At 43.1% G+C, this 19,187-nt stretch overlaps 1 protein-coding gene across 5 annotated transcripts in view; it reads left to right on the forward strand.

Annotated features, from left to right (window-relative positions):
* Positions 1-12,232: 12,232 nt before the first annotated feature.
* Positions 12,233-19,187, forward strand: part of ARB2A (ARB2 cotranscriptional regulator A) — a 272,896-nt gene continuing 265,941 nt past the window's right edge. For all 5 annotated transcript variants that reach the window (XM_068422781.1, XM_068422782.1, XM_068422780.1 and 2 more), the window contains exon 1: positions 12,233-12,319. The gene's annotated coding sequence lies outside the window, so the exon portion shown is untranslated. The remainder of the gene's footprint in view (positions 12,320-19,187) is intronic.

Genomic DNA, 19,187 nt, shown 5'->3' on the forward strand with positions numbered 1-19,187 from the left:
CGCATAATGGTGGTCATATATTCAACAGGTATCACAGAATCACAGAATGTTAGGGATTGGAAGGGACCTCGAAAGATCATCTAGTCCAATCCCCCTGCCAGAGCAGGATTGCCTAGACCATATCACACAGGAACGCGTCACAGAATCACAGAATCACAGAATGTTAGGGATTGGAAGGGACCTCGAAAGATCATCTAGTCCAATCCCTCTGCCGGAGCAGGATTGCCTAGACCATATCACACAGGAATGCGTCCAGGCGGGTTTTGAATGTCTCCAGAGAAGGAGACTCCACAACCTCTCTGGGCAGCCTGTGCCAGTGTTCGGTCACACTCACCGTAAAGAAGTTTTTCCTCATATTTATGTGGAACCTCCTGTGTTCCAGCTTGCACCCATTGCCCCTTGTCCTGTCAAGGGATGTCACTGAGAAGAGCCTGGCTCCATCCTCATGACACTTGCCCTTTACATATTTATAAACATGAATGAGGTCACCCCTCAGTCTCCTCTTCTCTAAGCTAAAGAGACCCAGCTCCCTCAGCCTCTCCTCATAAGGGAGATGTTCCACCCCCTTAATCATCTTCGTGGCTCTGCGCTGGACTCTCTCTAGCAGTTCCCTGTCCTTCTTGAACTGAGGGGCCCAGAACTGGACACAATATTCCAGATGCGGCCTCACCAGGGCAGAGTAGAGGGGGAGGAGAACCTCTCTTGACCTGCTGACCACACCCCTTCTAATACACCCCAGGATGCCATTGGCCTTCTTGGCCACAAGGGCACACTGCTGGCTCATGGTCATCCTGTTGTCCACTAGGACCCCCAGGTCCCTTTCCCCTACGCTGCTCTCCAACAGCTCTGTCCCCAACTTGTACTCATACATGGGGTTGTTCTTGTCCAGATGCAGGACTCTACACTTGCCCTTGTTATATTTCATTAAGTTTCTCCCCGCCCAACTCTCCAGCCTGTCCAGGTCCCTCCGAATGGCTGCACAGCCTTTCCGTGTGTCAGCCACTCCTCCCAGTTTTGTGTCATCAGCGAACTTGCTGACAGTGCACTCTATTCCCTCATCCAAGTCATTAATGAAATATTGCATAGAACTGGTCCCAGTACCGACCCTTGAGGGACTCCACTAGACACAGGCCTCCAACTGGACTCAGTCCCATTGACCACCACTCTCTGGCTTCTTTCCTTCAGCCAGTTCACAATCCACCTCACTACCCGATCATCCAGACCACACTTCCTCGGTTTAGCTGCGAGGATGCTGTGGGAGACCGTGTCAAACGCTTTACTGAAATCGAGATAGACCACATCCACAGCTTTACCATCATCTATCCACCGGGTAACGTCCTCATAAAAGGCTATCAAGTTGGTTAAGCATGACTTCCCCTTGGTGAAGCCATGCTGAGTGCCCCTAATGATCCCCCTATCCTTGATGTGCCTAGAGACAGCACCAAGGACAAGTTGTTCCATCACCTTTCCAGGGATGGAGGTGAGGCTGACCGGTCTATAGTTACCCGGGTCCTCCTTCCTGCCCTTTTTGAAGACTGGAGTGACATTTGCTTTCCTCCAGTCCTCAGGCACCTCTCCCGTTGCCCACGACTTAGCAAAGATGATGGAGAGTGGCCTAGCAATGACTTCCGCCAGCTCCCTCAGCACCCGCGGGTGCATCCCATCAGGGCCCATGGATTTATGGACGTCCAGATTGCTTAATTGGTCCCTGACCCAGCCCTCATCTACCAAGAGAGATTCCTCCTCTATCCTGACTTCTTCTGGGGCCTCAGGGGTCCGGGGCTCCTCAGGACAGCCTCCAGCAGTATAGACAGAGGCAAAGAAGGCATTCAGTAACTCCGCCTTCTTTTTATCCTCTGTCTCCAGGGCCCCCACCTCATTCATCAGTGGGCCTACATTGCCTCTAGTGTTGGCTTTACCTGCAATGTATTTGAAGAAGCCCTTTCTGTTGTCCTTGACCTCTCTTGCAAGGTTTAATTCCAAGGAGGCCTTAGCTTTCCTAGTTGCCTCCCTACATCCTCTGACAACAGACTTATATTCCTCCCAAGTGGCCAGCCCCTCCTTCCATGATCTGTACACCCTCTTCTTCCACTTGAGTTTGCCCAGCAGTTCCCTGTTTAACCATGCAGGTCTCCTGGTACCCTTCCTTGACTTCCTACCTGCTGGGATGCTCTGATCTTGAGCTCGGAAGAAGCAGTCCTTGAATGCTAACCAATTATCTTGGGCCCCCTTACCTTCTAGTACCCTGTCCCATGGAATTTCCCCTAGCAATTGCTTGAAAAGGCCAAAGTTGGCCCTCCTGAAGTCCAGGGTTGCATTCTGCTAGCTATTCTGTTCCTGCCACATGAGATCCTGAACTCTACCATCTCATGGTCACTACAACCAAGGCTGCCCTCAACCTTCACCTCTTCAACCAGACCCTCCTTGTTAGTGAGGATAAGATCCAGCAGCGCTCCTCTCCTAGTTGGCTCATCCACCATTTGCATCAGAAAGTTATCATCAATGCACTGGAGGAACCTCCTGGACTGGGGATGGCTGGCTGAGTAGGCCTCCCAGCAAATATCAGGGTAGTTGAAATCCCCCACGACAACCAGGCCCTGTAATTGCGAGACTGCTCTCAGCTGCCTGTAGAAGGCCTCATCACCCTCCTCATCCTGATCCGGTGGCCTGTAATGGACACCCACAACAGTATCACCCCTGCCAGCCTGCCCCTTAATTCGCACCCACAAACTCTCAACTCGCTCCTGATCCGCCCCTGGACAGAACTCAATACATTCTAGCTGCTCACTCACATAAAGAGCAACTGCACCACCTCTCCTTAGCGGCCTGTCTTTCCTGAACAGGACATAGCCATCCATGACCACATTCCAGTCATGCGAGGCGTCCCACCAAGTCTCTGTAATTGCCACTAAATCATAGCCCCCCGACCGAACACGGATTTCTAACTCCTCCTGTTTATTCCCCATGCTGCGTGCATTGGTATGATCTTCTCCAGTTCCTAGGTCAGAGAGCATGCCTTGTCTGCTGTGACAAACTCGGGTTTCAAACTTTGTTCATGGTGGAGCTTTGCTGCAACAGCACATAACTTTGTCTTTTTCTTTTCAGGACAGCTTTTTTAGAAAAATAATCTCTTTTCAGCTCTCCCAGTAAATAAATACATTAATTAAAATTGCTCTTGTAAAACAAGCACTCATGCATTAGAAAACATCTGATGAATGATTTCCAGTGCACCCATGTGAGTTCCTTAAGGTAACTGGTAATGACATGGTGATGTATGTTGTCCCAAGATGAATTCACTAGAGGACAGAAATATGGTTACACAAGCACCTTTGGTAAATTTGCAATTACATAATATCAAACTACTTTATTTTTTTGTCCCATAATCCGTGTTGTCTATGTAAAAACTCTAATAACTTTTGGATATTTGGTCTCCATAAAGAAATAATATTATATAGCTCTTCATGCGTCATCTTGACTCTGTTTTGTTTTCCACCTCACTATTATCTTTCAGGCATCCTTGAAAAACTGCTCCTAATGTTCCACATGCATTTTGTAATATCTATGTTTTTCCATTGTTCTAAGCTACCTGTGCTACCTGGGATAGTGGGAGCTATTTGTATTCATTGCTGTTTGTGAGTTATGTTTTTTACTTAAGCTAAAATATTTTGCCCCAGGTTTTATTTTCTTTAAGTTCTCTGAACTTTTAATTTACACTTGGAAATCCATAGCACATCTGTTTTCACAACCTACAAACACCTAAATACATATCAATAAAGCCTATGCCTTCTCAAACCTGATGCAGAGCCTTAGAGAGACAAGAATTTAATAAATGTAAAATTCAAACCAACCACCTGCAAGGTTATCGTTCAAGAAATACAGTAGTAGTTTTCACTTGGATTTTCACCTCTCTGTATATTCCAGAAATAGCACCTTTAAGGAGTTCCTTGATTATGTTCTGGACACTTTATTGGTACCTTCCATTCTACATAATAAACATGACTTAAATGAGTTTTATTATGTAGATTAAGATTATGCCTTCCTTCTAGAGAATGGAACGAACACCAGGGAGGTAAGAGGTTGAAATGCCAGATGATTTTTGTTCTGGCATAAGGACTACCAAACAGATTACTTTCTACAGTAAGCCAGATGTGGCTTTGGGAATTAAATAATCTTGGCAGGAATCCAACCTGCAGGTATGCATTAACTTCAAGAAATTGATGGCTTAACATGCACTACGAAGAGTTTCTTCAGAAGCAAACAGATCAGGTCTCTTCAAACAGCAACAGCTTCTAGCTGCCCTATTCCAGTTAAGGCTCCCAAATTTCACACACGCCCATCCACTTTATGAATGGACAGATTGATGGAGGTTGTTGCATTAATGCAATGCAAATGTGTAATGTTAATCATCTGGCCTCCTCTTCTCTCCCGACAAATAATTAACCAGAACATGGCAGACTGTTCTGTATTTCCAGCAACTGCCCAGGGTCCTGATCAATGTCACAGAGCAAGGCCGTACCTCTACCAGACTTTGGTATCAGAGCACAAATGCTTCCAAGCTAATGAGTCAAGAGAATGCGGTTTAATTTTTCATGTTTTAAAGGTGCTGTATATGCCTGGTGAGGTTCTTAAATTTGTAGACCAAAACCGACCAGACCTGCAATCCTTTCATTTTCATTCCCTCCCACACCCTTCCCCAATTTTGGCTCAGCTGTCAAGTTTTATGATTGTTCCTGCTGTTTCCAGATGAGGCTGTGACCACACCTTACTCAGCAGTGTACAAAACACATGCAAAGCAATTAACTGTCTCAAAGAGCATCTGGTGCATACTGATAAGTAGTTCTCCAGGCCATCATGAGATGCTTTTTGGTGAAAGCTTTTGCATTTTAACCCTACACTCTTTGACATTTGGGCAGGCCTCCAATCTGACAAGCTTCAAGGTGAGACATACCTAGCTGTTTCGTAAGAGCCTGGTGGCTTGGTTTTGGTTTTGTTTAAAGGAGAGGACAGGAAGGGGAAGGGATTTTTTGCTAATTATTATGCTTATATTGTTATGTTAATTCTATTGCTTTTGTTGTTGTTTTGTTTCTTTCCATCTGGATTGATGATTGGTCAATACATGATGGTTTCAATCTGCTTAAGTAGTTTGGGCATTGATAAAGTCACTGTAACTGCCAGTAGCAGCAGTAATTTGTGAGTTTAGTCTTTGTAAAAAAAGTGTCTATCATGGCAATAAGCACTCTAGGAATTAATTCAATCTCAATCTCTCTACTAAAATGGTCTATCATTAACATGATTTCTTAGTTCAGCTTTGTCAGGTCTCTCCCTGATAACCACAGTATGCATTCTATGGTTACAAGTGGGAAGAACAGAAAAATGCTGGTGTCTTATGTGCTGTTCCTTTTTAGGGATCTCATTTTTCCAACTCAAGTTCCAAAAGGTGCACTTAAACCACATAACAGAAAAGGTACATGTATTTGCTTTTCCATTTTATGTGTACAGATATTGTTTAGATGACAGTTGTACAATTTTTTAAAAAGTTATATAATACCCTGGAGCAGTCATCTGCTCTAACATGCATAATTTATTCAAAAATCATTTGTGGAGTTGAGGGATTGATAGTCTGCAACAGAAAAATTATAGGTGTGCTAAGTATGTTCTTGCAAAAATAAATCATGTAATCATATATTGAGATCCAGTATTTCAAAATTCAAAGTACAATTAAATTGTTTGCACATGTAACACCAGTGAAATAACTTTGCAAGGTTTACATCATAAACCCATATATCTACAGAGTAAATAGTAGAACACAGACCATAAAGTTCTGTCAATAGCGTTGCTTTCAATCTTTGTTTCATTCCACCAAAACTTTTCATACCAGTCTGGCATTTTTTTGAACAACTATAAACAGGACCAAAGAATTAGGAGTGGTAACGTGAAATATAGATCATATATATTTAATCTGTACAACAAATGCAAAAGCAGTAAGTGAAAAACAAAGACATAACAGACTGTAAAAACTCTCAAGAACATATAATGAAGCATAAGAATGAATGTCACGACAGATTTATGTATGTTCTAGTTTCAGCAAAAACTGCTGAAGACAAATTTGAGAATATTTGTGTATCATACTTTTGGCACAATAGCAGGAACCAAAATAAATTATCCAGGGATAAGGCATAAGAAACAGATTCAGGGTGTAAACAACAAGCCGAATAAGAATTTTGAATTAAAGAAAACTTTCAAGCCAAAAGAAAGAGAGATTTTTCAGCCTTGCAAAGCACTCAAGAACAGTGTTGGTTTTCCATGAGTTTTCAGTACTTCACTTTTTTTAAAAAAGTTTCTAATTTAATTCTTGTGAACAGTGTTTCTCAAAAGGTAACACATCATCTCTGTCAGGAAAGCTAACATATTTTTATTTTTCATGAAATGCATTCTCTGTATTAATGCATCATACATGGTACACGAAAAGCCTATTCCATCGATGTCAAGCCAAAAGAACAAGAAACTACAAAGGAAATTTTTAAAGAGATTTTTTTTTTTCCACTCTTTTCTTTTGGGTTTATCGTCAGAAGGAATTTTTGTGTCCCAAAAGAGATGGGATAACTTTTCCCATGAATCACACATCCTAAAGGTTGCTTCTCTTAAATCCAACTGCTAGATGACAAGGCTATGCCTTTTTTTCTTAACCTCTGGAAATACCAGCTGCCATCAACAAAAAAAATGTTTAAGTTTAAAAAATTGGGTATGTTTTCCAGATCTGTGTGTGACCAGAGCTGGGTTGAAGTTGCTCAGTAGTGAGGCCTCTATTGTGCAAACACACTCTGCATTAAATAGTATCTTGTGATTTTCATAACGTAGGTGACATGAGATGGTCAGTAGGACAGAGCAGAAGGACAATGCATTTTTTTACGTGATTCTTCTCTACCCCTGATACCCTTTGCATCTTTTTGTCACAGCAAAAGATGCCTAAACTGGATCGCATCCTTCAATTTCAGAATTCAGTGCAAAGCTCAAGTGGAATAAACAGAACCCTTCACATTTATTGCAAATGTAAATCCAACCGACATAAAATAAAAGTGATCGGTTTCAGCATACTTGGGTGCCGCTGTTGCGAACAGGTTTAGCGTGCTCTTACCCAGCAGTGATCTGACTGAGAACTGAAGATGTTAATACTTCATGTTGTCAGGTGCTGAAAGCAGAAACGTAGGTACTTCTGAAGAAAGGGCTGCGGTGTTCTACCAGCACTGAACCACAGGAGGATTTGACAACTGCTTATGAAAGTTGCGTTGCAGGATAGCTATTAAAATCAGACATCCTACTTGCTACAATCATGTATCAGCTGCTTCTAAAATCCTGCCCACCTTCTGTGTGTCATCTGGAGCAGATAAAGTTTTAATTGTGAGCGGGTGGTATAAAAAAAAATAGAAAAAAAAGACAAGGCGCCTTCTGTCATTCCAAATTTCTTGTCCTATCTTGCTTTATGTTTCAGTGTCTTTGTGCCAGTTGAAGTTTTGCAGGCATCTTTTAAAAAGACAAAAAATATAAATAAAATCAATAGAAACAAATAAAACCCAGGATGACAAAGAGCACAGCATAAAGAATGTACTGCAGAGAATGGGAATAAAAAATACTGCATTTTGCAGCTTTTTCCTGTTTATGCTTTGACTATTTTCTCACCCAAGTTTCAAATAATCCCTAGTTTCCTTGATATCGATTAACAAATTCCCTTTTTGTCTGTTTATGATGCATTTATATTTATGACCTTAAGAGCTTCTTCCCTCTTTCCACTTAAGCTACAGTACTAAACAGCAGAAGCTTGCATTTTGGGGTTCAAAACGGTTTCATTCATATTGTCATTCAGCTTTTCTGTTCAATTTTTTCAGCTGATGAGACTTGACATTTTTTTCAGCCATTTGAAATAAGCCTTGTTAAAGCAGTATTTATGTTACTGTAATAAGAACTGTCTTCAGCCCATGATCACTTGTCATAGACACTACAAATATTTGGTTCCCCTGGTGTGCTCCTCTTTAGATATGATGATGAAGTCTTAAAATAACTTCTCCCATGTTCAATACAGTTCTTTTGAGTTACATTTTTTGCCTCTAAATGTGAAAAAAAAAATACTATTTTCACACTGACAGCACTGAAAATTCCATGCTCTGTCATGCAGACTGCAGCCCTCGGTGAGAACAGCTTTTCTCACCTCCATGCTGCAGACAGACACTCACAGAGCCACTCGCCCAGGTCGGTGCCTCCTTCATCAGTTGGCTGGCCTGCTTATCTCACGTTCCCAGGGTATCCCAGGCCTCTTCCTTCCAAGGTATTATTAGTTTAGTGGCTTTCTTGAAAGTTTCTGGGTCTTGTTGCCAAGTTTGATTTTTTTTCCGCCTCTGTGCTGTGCAGTGTCGCCGCTATTTCACAGGACTAGTGGTTGACAATTTTTCTCTTTGAAACACCCTCTCTTTCAAATTCAATGTCCTAATAGTTTCATGGGAAAGGAACAGAGTCTCTGGCCTTTGTTTTATTATTTATATTTTGGGAAGGAAAAACCAAAGGCATGGTAACAGGAAGAACTCCATTAGGGATCAAGTCCAGGCAAACACATGATAGATGTCTAGTTCATACTAGAAAAAAAGAGAAATGCCTCTCTCCTGCAGATCCGTGGCCATCTAACCTTTGGCTTAACCATCGTAGTAAGACACAGAAAACCAGGTCTCACAAGGTCTTCAAGAAATCTTAATCTCCCTAAAAGAGACTTCTTTTCTCCTCATTTACCCTAACTAATGAGTTCATGGCAAAGTTTTTCTGTTCTTTCAGTGCCTGACTTTGAACTTTATGCTGCTGAATTTCATCACATTTCTCTCACTCTAGACAAGATCATTACTCACAATACCTTTCAACTTAGTGTCATCTGCAAATTTCATAGATGCACACCAAAGTCTTATCTCTGTCTCATTAATGACTATATTGCACATATTATGTCCAAAAACTAATCACAGTCCCCAAAGAGTGTTCCTGCTCATTTATGTTCTACTTCATAAATGCCTTTCAGCTTACGCTTTTGCAGTCTCCTCCTTAGCTGCTCCACATCCACCTTACCAGATAATTCTGGTCTGAATTATCATCATCCCCACCTTCAGAAATATTTCCCATGCGGAATTGTATCATATCCTTTACTTCAGTTTAGAAACATCAGGGTGTTGTTGACTTACTCATGTGTTAGAGATTGCAATCTGACTGCAATGACGTGATCTGCTCTCTGTAGCACCACTCTGCAACACTTTTCATTCATATCTATATTCACAAGTATTTCAAGATCTGGTCTAACTCTGCATAGTATTGAGTAACCAGGCAGTCTAAGGGGAGTCTTGCCAGCTGGGTATGAGTTTGTGCAATCCAGCTTATTTGGAAAGAATTTATACAAAAAAAAAGATGTTTTTTCTAAGCAGTTTTAACCTCTTCACGTTCCCTATGCTTCCTTTATGGTCATGGAGGCTGTCTAGATTTGAGGGACAACAGAGCAAATGCCGAATCCACTCACCAGTTTTAACTAGGTCTGTAACCTCCTACAGACTCGAGACACACTGGCAGTCATTAACAACATGCAGCCCCAGAAAGTTTTGATTACATGACCACATACTCTTTATACAGGGGCCTGTTGTTTCATACGCCACACAGGATGAATAGTGCTAACATAATAACCAACAGTTCAATGCCTTGTTTTCTCTATGTTCTTTGAAATGCAGCTCTATTTACCAGATATGAATAAAGCGCTGGTTTTTGAAGCTATTTTATGGAACTCATTTCTACTGCATCTGAGTGTTTCAAAGTAACTTAGCTTCACATAATCCACATAAGAAAATGACGTTTTTGCTTAAATTGGGAATGGAAATTAAGGCAAAGCAGTTGGATGCTCAACTGAAAATAACGTAGACCTGACTTCTAATGCATCTGATATTCTGCAGCACCTTGTGTAGGCAAATCACAGCTTCCATCCGTTTCAGATGTAACTATGCACACTTAATATTTCTGAAAACCGAACTCAAGAACCTTACTGGACATTCAACAAGCAATAAATAAACAGGTCTAAAACACTGGCCTTAAGTAACATATCCACAGCCATTTATGAATGCTAGAGCATTAGGAGGGGTAGAAGACTGAAGAAAACAGACACAGATTTGGGAGAACAATCAAAACACTCCATTTGTTTAGGCACAACAGTAAGCATGCAGATTAGTATTTTTGCTAGTATTAGTCTATTACTGGTATTACTGTAGATCACAGAAGTCTATAAAGACATAGAGAACTCCACACTGCTGCATGCAAACAGAAGATAAAAGCCCAGCTTCCAGTTTCCACACACTACCTCTGTTTCCTCCTCACTGCTGATATTTGGAATTCTGGGGTCACTCCTCTGATGAGACATGGAGACCTGCCCTTTCAATGTGCTACATCTTTATAACACAGAGAGCTTCAAATTTGTGATCAATTGTTCTCTGCTGGTCAAGCAACTCCAAAATCACTATACCCCAGCCCCTTAATAAACTTTTCCTCCTCAAATCCTTCCCAGGATCTGTAATTATAAATGGCTGTATCAAGATCACACAGGCACTTTTTTTATCTGTCCTGCTCACCCAACCTGCCCCTGAAACTTCCAATGCCTACACTCTACTGGTTCATTTTTGCTGTTGTTTGTTGTGGTTTTTTTCATTCGTACTGTAGGAGATGGAGAATGATGGTGAACCAGATTAAGAAATGGATCCAAATTAAAAATAACTCAACAAAAAATACTGACTACTGGTCTTAACAAGCTTCAGTTTGCAACCCAGCACTACTTGCAAAGAGAGACGGCCTGAACTTAGTGAGAAAAGGTAGGCTTGCTTCAATCAATGCAGTTAGTTACCAAAAAATGTTCATTAAATGATTCCCAACCCTGACTTCTTTAGTTCTGCTACAGATAATAGTCAGAGCTGATGGGCTAGACCTCAATCACAGCACTATCATATGGCATCCCAAATATCTCACACAGACATCTAAGCACCACTTTTTTCTAACAAAGGAAATTGAAGGAAAAATACATCTCAGTGCAAGTGGCTCCACGTGAAATACCAAACATAATTTGTAAAATGTAAATAGACAAGTTCTTCAAGACACTATAATATCTTCTGCTTTGGAAAAGAAAATTATTTCACTTATTCCTTCCTTGGGTGTTGCAGAAAGCCATTGAGAGCACAACATACAAGCTTGTTGCTTTCAGAGAGAGCAGCTGAGAGCAACCTGCATGAGAAATGTTTTATCTTCTCCCATGTAGGCCTGTCCATGGCTCTGGTTCACTAGATTTGGCCATCAGTCATGACCAGGAGCTAAGAGCGGGTGGAACATTTCAGTTGCATGCATGGTATGCCACCCATCTCGGTTATCCTTGGGACAGGAACAGCTCACAACCTTCCTGTGCAGCCAGAGCCAAGAGAGGTGGAAACCTCCACCGACCATCTGCATGACACAGGCTTTCAGCAGATAGTCATTTGACCCAATCTGGAAAGCTCTTCAGGGAAGCAAGACAGCGCACCCCTGAAATGAAACTCAGCGCGCTTCCTCTTGCTGTGCCAGAGCAAGGATGCTGGGACTGCTCGTGGGGGGCTGGCATCTTGTTTCAGTGTAGGCCAATGCAACAGCGTCTTCATGTATTTGTGAAGATGCCTGAAACAGCTGGCGAGAAAAATTGTACCCCAAATCTTTTTACAAATTCCTAAGATACCAAAATGGAGCCTTGGAAGTGGGAACACGCCTTTCTCAGCGAGACCTACCAGCCCCAGGTGCACCCTGAGCAGCAGCCCCGGGTCTAGCCGCTGTCACCCACCCGGTCCGTCTCAGCGAGCAGGACCCTGACGTGATTCCTGAGCTGAGGAATCCTGAGCTCCTGAACACACACCTCCCTGGGGGGCCGCGGCCTGCGGGCAGCGCCATGACGGGCCGGGACTCCCCTCCCCGCAGGCCGCCGACTGCCGGCCACAAGAGCGTTTATCAGCCGCGTTGTGGCGACGCACGGGGCCGGAGTCGGGCCCGAGGCCGGAGGGGGATGAGGGGTACAAGGGGAGAGGGTGACGAGGGGACAAGGCCGCGGCCGCCACCGCCCCTCCCGCTCCACTTCCGGGTTGCCCGCCGCGCCCCCGGGCGCTGACGTCACCGCGCGCGGACCCCGGAAGTGGAGCCGGAGGGGGGGGCGGGCGGCGCCGAGGGGCCCGAGCGGCCGAGCGTCCCCCGGTGACGGCGCCGCGCCCGCCCCGCCCCGCCCCGCCCCGCCGGGCACGGGCGCCAGGTACGTGCTGCGGCCCGGCCCCGGCCAGCCCCCGGCGCGACGGGAGGCGCGGGGAGCGGCGGCAGGCCCTGTGGCGGGAGGGGGGCGACCGTCTTGGGCCCCGCGGCGAGCGGGTGGTGGTGGCGGCGGCGGCGGCGGAGGCGCCCAGCCACCCCCTCACAGCCCTGACCCGGGCGGAGGCGCTGGGCCCGCGGGCCTCGCGTGCTCGCGGCGTCAGGTCTGAGGCGGCGGCGGGGCTGGAGGGGGGCGGTGGCGGTGGCTGCCCGCGGCCGGGCCCCCGGGCTCTCCGCGCCGCCCCCGGCCCGGCGCTCCGCAGGGCGGGAGCGGGTGTAACGTGGGTGGGTGCCGCCTGCCCTGACAAAACCGTGTTAACGGAAGGGGGGGACGCGGCCACAGTGCCACCCTCCACCCGGGACCGGGCCCCGGTCACCGCGCTCTGCCAGCAGCTGCTCCGCGTGTTGGCACCTTCCGACCTGCTTCCCGACGTTGAGGGTGCCAAATGAACCAGAAACAGAGCGTAGCAAGAATAATTTCTGATTTTCTAAATAATTTTAAGCTTTTTTTTTTTTTCCAAAATGCATGCTGACGGTCATTCCTGTGGCTTTTTCGTACTGTCAGCTCCTTTCACACAACAAGACTTGTCAGTTTTCCCTGTTTCCTCATGCAAGCTCTCTGTGCAGTTGTACATGACCAGAAGTTCCTGTGTGAGCATAACTCTCCTGACTTAATAATACAGCTGGGCTTCAGTGGTAACTTTCATTCTGAGTTTTGCTTTCCTAATCGTATGTGGTTGAAAACTTCTTTTTGGAGTGAAGTTTCTCGTAGTTGGACTGGCAGCTTAGAAAGCTGCATGAAATATTTGTCATTTCCCAGTTATCCAGACATAAATGTAGGGAAGTAATTTTTCGTTTTAAATTATTACTGTTACTTGGTTTTGGTTTGGCAGTGAGATAACTCAAAATCCATTATCCTAAAACATGAGATCTTGCACATCTGTAGTTCCTTTCCAAAACCTACACACTTTGCTTTTTAAAGAAATGTTGGCTTCTTTTTTCTTTCAAAGCTAAATAGAAAGCTTTTGATAAAGAATGTACTGCTTTCCTTCCAGATGGTTAACTTTTAACTGTGGTGTTACGTGATCCAAGCTGCTCAGTCACATGTAAGCCGGCTTAACAAGTCTGCACAAAGTGCATCATCCACTTTGCACTATTTCTGCATGAAGTTTTTTGCTGAGGTAGGAAGTTTCAACAAGCAGGTAACAGACCTTGGTCAGGACATACCATCGTTGGTAAAGAGCTGTTATAAAATCAACAGCAATTGCAAAGCTAACTGGATATCTTTGGTCTTACTGCACAGTGATTTGGTGACATAGTAGAGAGTAGGGTGGTGACAATATTTGCCTTAGAAGCAGCATAAATACCACTAGTACAGCAAAAGGGTTCTTTTAGTAATTGCTAATACTTTCTTGGAATTGTTAATGAGACTGTGGGTGAAAGAGGGTGGCAGTGTGTTATGCTACCCGTGGCAAAGCTGCCTGATGGTAGCATATTGGTTAGAGAATGCGTGCTGGATGTTAAAATTAGGTGTTTTGTAATTGTGGAGGAAAAGGTAAAAATGTTCTTGTATAGGGAAAACTAAAATCTTAGCTATTGAAGGTACTTAATGGCTTAGAAGGTATCACAGAGTGATACCAATGTAAAATATGGGAAGCATGTCTTTATATGCTCCTCTGAGTTTGGAATTGAACAGATCTGGTGTTCTGAGTCTTTCAGATACTATTTCACTTTCTTTCAAAAAAAAAATAATCATTCGTTGCTTGCAAGAGTACTGGTCTTCATGGGGTAGCTCTAGACAGAAGCCCCAGGCAGCAGCTGTATCGGTTGCTGAAGTCACTGCTGTTACTTACTGCCTGCCAGTCTGCTGGAGGTCTAATGTGCCACCCTTGGTGTGAGTCTGAGCACTCCCAAGCCCACTTCAGTCAAAACATGGTGGGTTAAGACAGATGTAATATTTACAGTCAGTGTTTAAGCTGACCTGACTCTTTTTGTCTGGAATAGGTTAGCAGATGCTGGTAGGCATAGGAACGAGATGAAAACTTCCAGCAGGCCAACAGTACTGAGCAGCTGGAGGTGGACAACATTTCAGAAGCATAGTGCACGCTCAGAGTGCTGTCTGCCTTACTGAAATACCTTTAATTATTGGCGTTTTCTCACCAGTGCCTGGATTTTGTCTGAATTCATTTTATTCAGATGGCTTTTTCAGTGACTGTAGCCAATTCTGATTCTATGTTAATCTGCTAGTTGACTTGACCATGGTTTTTACTTAATTGCCTTTTAGGTACTAGTTAGCTAATGTTTGGGAGAGCTTCTCCTTGTAATTACTCAGCGGGGATTTATCTGTTGGTCTCTTTTCTTTTAAGTTCACAACCTTATTTTTTTTTCCCCCTGAAGACTCAGTGCTGACTTTGGAGGTTTTGTCCATTCCAGGCTCTATAGAAAAAGTTCTGAATGCGACTCTATTGCTGGTACTTTGAATTTGACCCACTGTTCCTTTGGGGAACAATGTGCTGTGGTGACTGAGGAGTTTTTTAGGTTTACAATAGATTCCTGGAATTCTTTGAAGTAAAGCATACATACAAAGAATGAATGGATATCTTTTTTTATTTTTTTTCCACTCGCTTACTGAAACAAATTGGTTAACAGTGGGCATGAAAACATCTGCCTATGAAATGTAATGCTGCCTATGAATTTTTTTTGTGCCTTAGAAGAGACTTTTTTCCTCTTTGTAAGTGTGGTCATATATGTATCTACTTAGTCCGTAGATCAGTTTCACAGATTTGCACTGAGTGGTGTTCCTGAAGTACAATTTAATGGGTTTAAAAGGGGTTATTTTGCATGGATGTTCTTCAGTGTTTTAAGTGCTCTGGTTAGAGTGTGTGTTATGTATGTATAGACACTTTTTGAGAGGAGGGCTCTAACTTAACGTTTAACTACTCACTGTATTTCTTACACTCTTCTTGTAATGTGACCGAGTCTTATTGGAAGGTGAAAAAATACAGCATTCAGTTTTGAATAATCTTTGACCTTTCTGCTCAGCTCACCATCAGATATTGATTAGTGCCAGTTTTGGTAGTGATTTTTGGTTTATGGCTGAGTCCTTCTAGGAATTAGGCTGGGACCCACAAGTCGTTTCCCTCCAGCTACAGACCCTCACTGTTAACGGAGTGCCCGGGGCTCAGTGTCACAGCCTGTTCACTTCTCATCCCTGCTGCTGGAAGGAGCAGCACTCCTCCCTTCTTCCTGCCCCATCCTTTCTGGCTGTATGAGAGATCAGCTGGCTGCGTAGTGAGCCGGGTAAGGAAGACAATCCAGCTGATGCAGAACTAGAGGTACAAAATGCTCCTTTCTCATTGCATCAGCTTGCTCAGTAGCATGAGTGCCATCATGAGAAAGGATGTGGGACTGTGGCTGGGAGTGGACAGGCTGAAAGAAGGAGAAGGGCTGAAAGTGTTGTATCGTATGGGCTTTAGCAGATCATGGATCCGCAGCCTGAGTTGTCTCACACTTGAACTGACTGTGGTGAAAGCCCCGCTATCAGTTTCCTGAGCAGTCTGCTTCTGTGAGTTAATTATTAATGATGCTGAGGACGGTGTCCCGCTCTGTGGGCTAGTGCAGTCTTCATGTAACCGCTTTTATTCCTATTACACTCTCCTGGAGAGTATTGACTTCCAGCATGATGGAACCTCTCTGGTACTGTAGTTTGTATTCTGTTGAGTGGGTATCCAAAGAGGAAAGATGAACCATGTAGAGTTTATGAGGGTAATTTTAGGTGTTTCCGCTTTACAGTTACTGTAGTTTCTATATTCTTCCAGCGTCCTCTTACCCAGCAGAAATTGGAGGGCACCAGTCTGTGCTAAACCTGCTATATAGACATTTGAGTCTTGGAAGTACTGGATTGTTAATTTGATTACCTGAAATAAGTATTGTCGTAGCAACTGTAGTATTAGCTGAATCCAATGTATTAGTACAGTCGTAAATTTAGGAAACTCTTCTGTCAGCCAATAGGGCTTTTTCTCAGGCAGGCAAATGAAAGAAAATTTTCTTTATCATATGTCTAGAAAGAGAGATAATGGCTAAAGTAAGAATTAGCTGTACACGTTGTCAATTGGACTGCAAATCAGCCAGTTCTAGCGGTGGCTGGAAGCAAGTCCATACCTGAAGCACCAGTGATACTGAATGCTAGTGTTTGTTTCTTGATGCTTGTGCATCTAAAGTCAGACCCATCATAGTACATTGTTCAAGTTTTTGCATGTTTTTTGTAGTTTATTATCAGTTGTTCACACGGAAGTTTTCTTGTTTACTGCCAATTTCAGGTCAAGGTTTAAGTTACATATTTTTTTGAGAGGGACATACTGAAAAATGTTTTTGACTATATTGAAAATATTCTTGATTACTCTTAAGTACCCCTAGGCATCTCCAGGATGTGGATAAAAAATATGAGATTTAACAGGAAGATAGCTTTAGAAATTGTGAACTGTTTCCCAAGACAGCTAGTCGGCATTTGTCTGAATTATAAGCTTCATGAAGTTGCCGTTTTCCATTTGCAATTAAATCTTGTAAGATATTTGTTTTGAATTCTCTGGACATTTCAGCTGCAATGTACATACTCTGCTGGCCTACTGAGCGTTCTTCACCGTGTCAGCTTTATGCAGCGTGCATGACGAAAGCTCCTGGTGGGACACAGGAAAAAGGGGTTCTTCTGTTTCTTGTCATCCCATAACTGAAGTATATTTTGGCTTAGGAACAAGCTTAGTGGACCTCATTCTTGTTTTATTTCTGCTACATGCTGGGAGTTAGTAGCTCAGTTGTACTTTGCAGCCATTGTATACCTCTGTGCTTGAAGGAAAACTGTCTTGGTTTTTAGAGTAATAACTGCTAGCTTGAGAAGATGGACAAGGTGATTCTGATTGATCGTGTTGTCAGTGTGCCAAGTACGCTCCAGGTTGTCTTAAATGTTGCATCAAAGACCAAGCCCAACACATAACATAGTGGTTATAGTTTCTTTTAAAGTTCTGCAAGCCAGGCTTCACAAAGCCTCGAAATGCACGTTTGAGTGAATGTCATGTTTATGCATAGCACTATTAGCATACAATGTATGCAAATCTTGGTCTCCTTGTTTAACTGAAGAAGATGTTGAACCATATTCTTTCTTTACTTTCTTCCTTCTTGTCTTAAGCAATACACTATGACCAAGCAACCTTGAAAACATCCAGATTCTTTTCTAACAAATGAGCACGTAATTCCTCTTGCAGAACGTGGTTGATATAAACCCATCTCAAGAAATAAGATGTTGAGTGAGTGGACTAGATTTAAATAAAACCAGGCACCACAGTCAAAAACAAAACTGGATGTATTTTCAAAGGAGAAATATGTTAACAGGAAGACTTGGTAGTGAAAGAGCCGTTGTGTAAAGGCATTATGGAAATATGGTGAAATGAGGGATAAATGAGTGTGCTCATGCACACAATCTGTATCTCTCTTGAAGAATAATAGTCCATGTAGTGAAAGAGTACCTCCCTGCTGAAGCATACGATTAAATCTTGTGAAATAAAATCTGAATGACTGGGAACTGTGTGTCTGTATGTTGGTAACTCCCAAGCTGTGAGGCTGTGTTAACATAGCTGCGCACCTTCAAGCCAAGGAGAAATGTTTCAGAGCAGGCAGAACCACCAAAATCAACAAAGCTATTACAAATGAAAACTCGCATTTGATACATGCTAGTCAATAAGTCAAAAATTAGTGGGGGTTTCTTGATACTTTAAATGTTTGTGTTTTGGAGTAGCAGAGTTTGAAATTTAGAATAAACTATTGCCTATCGCAATGATCATTTATTGAGTCCTTCTTTTGCTTTGTCTGTATTTCTTTCTTGCCCATGTTGGCAAATCAGGCTAAAAAAGTTTTCGGGCAGCAGCTGTACATTCTTGCCTTGTTCTGTCACCTCAGTTGTACTGGGTAATGAACTGAATCTGAGAATTGATAAGTTAAAAGTATGCCTTTCAACAAAATAAAGGGGGGGGGGGGAAAGAAAGGAAGGTAGTTTTAACTCAGATCAGGTCCGTGTTCTGTTTTAACTCGGATCTGATTCCCTGAACAGTTCGCTGTGCATTGCTACAAACAGTTCTGTCAGCACAGCTGAGGGGGCTGCGTGGGTAGGGGGTGGGACCGCTTAAGTCGTTTTGCAAAGATGCGTTTGGGAATATGTCCTTTGATTCTAAGACCTGGGGGCAGGAACCGTCTTTGTTCTGTATTTGTTCTCTGTGACACAGTGGGGTACTTGTTATCTGTCCGGATGAAGTTGAACACAGCTTTCCCTTGGGTTGGATTTAACGTTTCTCAGTATAAGAAATTGTCCTCAATTTTAGAAATTTCAAGCGTGTTCTGATAATGGCGGCATGAAAGCTCCAGGTTATCTCACTCGGTGTTATGTCCACTGTGATAATGAAACTTTCATTTCCAACGAGATGCAATAGATGCTTAACCACCATGCTATGTGAGATTTTGTATCTGTAGCAAACCCCAGCGATCATCCTGACTTGTACTTACTTCTTAAGACATGATTTTTTGTTGTCAGTGACTCAGAAATAGGCAATGAAATTTTTGGCGCACAGTGCCATTTGTTCTCCATTGTTGCTCTTTCTAAATAGGTTATGTCTCTTGATTTCTAGCATTACATTCATGTGAATCATCCCACCAACTTCACTAATATCAGATAGGTAGAATGTACATTCCTGCAGGAGTGCTTTAAGTTCTTGTTCATTTTCTTCCCAACACCATTCTGTGGGCAATTAAAGGTTGTTTTTTTTTTAATT

This window comes from Nyctibius grandis, chromosome Z (genome assembly GCF_013368605.1).
Source record: "Nyctibius grandis isolate bNycGra1 chromosome Z, bNycGra1.pri, whole genome shotgun sequence".
In the NCBI taxonomy this organism is placed as follows: Eukaryota; Metazoa; Chordata; class Aves; order Nyctibiiformes; family Nyctibiidae; genus Nyctibius; species Nyctibius grandis.